Source organism: Fukomys damarensis, unplaced genomic scaffold, assembly GCF_012274545.1.
Source record: "Fukomys damarensis isolate Sample0158 unplaced genomic scaffold, DMR_v1.0_HiC HiC_scaffold_18, whole genome shotgun sequence".
In the NCBI taxonomy this organism is placed as follows: domain Eukaryota; kingdom Metazoa; phylum Chordata; class Mammalia; order Rodentia; family Bathyergidae; genus Fukomys; species Fukomys damarensis.
Window position 1 is genome coordinate 49,979,007 of NW_022900930.1, and position 2,775 is coordinate 49,981,781.

Consider the following 2,775-nt stretch of genomic DNA (forward strand, 5'->3'; position numbering starts at 1 on the left):
TTGGGCCTTTGCATTGAGCTGTATCCCCTACCCTTTTCCCTTTTTCTTTCTTTATTTATTTGAAACAGGTTTTCATTAAGTTGCTAAGTGAGCAAGGCTGAGCCTGAACTTGTGACCCTTCTCCCTCAGCCTCTGTTGGTATTACAGGCATGCGCCACCATACTGGGCTCTCAACTTTTATAAGAACAAAACCCAAAAGCTACCAGTTCTGCTTTGCTAACAAGTACCAGAGGGTCATCACTAAATAGCGCTCCCACCCTAGCAAAGGTATTTGGCGTAGATCATGGCCACTAGAGAGGTGGATACTTAGAGGCCTTTTACCCACTTCAGAATGGCCTGCGGGTTGCTAATGGGTAAGTCTCTGGGCCCCTGCAGTGTGCACACCTGGGACAGATTCTGTGTCCACAACAATCTGTGCCATGGCTTCCTAAAGTAACAGGAGGGGGGTAGGAAGTGCCCCAAAGTGGGAATTCTGTGTCCATCTCTTGCTGTGGGGTTCTGTGAGGTCCCCTGGAGCCCAAGCCATCTAGGGGAGCAACATGAGCTTGTCCTGTGTCCCTGTTATGTGCACCTATCATCTCCGTTAGGTACCTGCCACACTGAGGATGGTCAGGAGAGGCAGAGAAACATTGTCCAGACTCACTGGATTGGACCTAGGAAGGTGGCTGCCTCTCCCTCTGGGTCCTACGTTCTTGCTGGTAAACCTGACACCCTGGGCTCAGAGATTGCAGGTGCTCCTTCCAGAGCCTTGGGACTGATGTTCTCCTCATCTGAGGTCTATGGCTGTGATGCTGAGGAGGGCGGTGTGCTGTGCCTTGGCCCAGCTGTTCTGTGAAACCCATACCATGACCCTGGCACACATGCCCCTGCACTGCCAGGTTTGGGGTGCTGCAGGTTACCAAAGGGAACATGTGAGGCTGGCTTCAGGACTCTGAGTGTCATCTCTGCAGTCTGGGTCGATGTCGTTTGGTTTTTAACTTGTGGGGGTCACACTTCTCTGCCAATGTGCAAAAGAGGTGCCCACTTGTACACATAGCTCGAGATCTTGCACACCATGCATCACGTTAGGGGTTTCATGAACTCTGGAAGCTTCTCACATCCCCCTGGTTAAGAATCCCCTCCCGAAGGCACTCGGGGTTCAGGGCCACAAAGCCGTGTTTCCCAAACTATGGTGCCCTGGTGCCGGGTGGGACAAGCAGGGCCCAGAACAAACTTCCTGTTTAGCTAGGAGGCCAAGCAATGACGCCAGGGACGTTGTCAACACGGCAGAGCTGCACTTGGCTCCGGGGAGGTCGCGCGGCATGTGTCGGGAACAGGTCTAGGAATTTCCACTCCTTTCCTTCCGGGAAGGTACAGGTCCCCTAAGGTCTCCGCAGCTGGTCTGAGAGCTGAATGACAAGGAAAGCTGAACCTGCTAAGGAAACAGAAGCCCGGGTTAAGATAACACGCCTGACTCATCTGCAGATCAGGGTGGGGGTCTTCAAGATCATCCGAGGGTCCGATGTTCTCATCCCGCCCGCCTCTCTGGGAAGGCCCAAGGACTCGGGAATGGTGCTTGCAGTTGGCGCTCTCGCCATGTGGGGGCGCCCGCGCTCTCGCCCTCTCCACCCCAGAACGGCCTGCGTTTGCAAACTGTTTGCCTGAGACCAGCCCCAAGTGTTCCCAGTGAAAAGCACCTGCCGTTTATTGAGCACCACTGCCTACTGGGTACTGCTAGTCGCTTTCTGTAGTCACAGAAAACATTTAGATGTCCTTGCGAACACGATACTCACGTAAAGATACAGCTCATGGATTGTAAGTCTCTTGCTGAAGGTCATAGGACTAGTATTTGCAGGGTGGGATGCAAACTGTATCCGGCCCCAGAGCCTGGGCTTTCACACCCTACCGCTGTCTCTCCAAAGGAGAGGAACTCCACAAGCGAGACCCCTGCATGATCTGGGTCTAAGCACTGTACAGTTTATGGGTGTTTCCTAATTAATATCTCATTTCATTGTTTATGCAACAAATACACTGAGTGCCCACTGCTGCAAAGCACCATCCTTTAAACCCTGGTCTCTCACCGGCAGTGTCAGCATCACCGAGAAGTGTGTGGGAAGCCGAAGTCTGAGCCCTGCTACAGACCTGAGTCCAAATCTGCACTTAAGCACGGCTTCTAGAAGATTCGTGTGCGCATTAAAGCTGGAGGAGTGTGGCTTTACAGTATGTCTACAGTGCCGTGAAACAGACGGCCCTTTTAACAGACAGATTCAGACACGGTATCCCCACAGCTAAAAATGAGGCAATACGTGTGAAAAGCGTCTCGCGCCATATATGCAGTGTGATAAATTATGGTGAATTGTTACAGTAGAAAACAGTGCCACGAATCACCCTCAAAATCCTCCCCTCGCTTCAAACACACTTATCCCATCGTCCTTGCCACTGTGAAGCAGTGCTGGAAGTCCTTTTTCATGTCTTTTTGTGGCTTCCTCGATGTCCTGAATCGATTCAAAAGTTCAGCGCAATGTTGTCAAATACAAAACACGAAGTGTGTCTTCCTTCGCCTTGCTCACCAGGTCTGGAACCCTGCGACCCCCGCTGTTCCCCAAAGTCAGAACGACAGGTCAACGTTCCGGATGGATTCAGGACATCCGGGCAGCCAGGACAGCACAACGAAAAGACTGGAAAGAGGACTTCGGTCCGGAGCGAGCGGAGCCCCGCGCCCACCCTCTGCAGCGCCCCCTACAGGCCCTGTCCCTGGCTGGGAGGAGGAGCCCGTTCCGCGGCGTCACCCTAGGG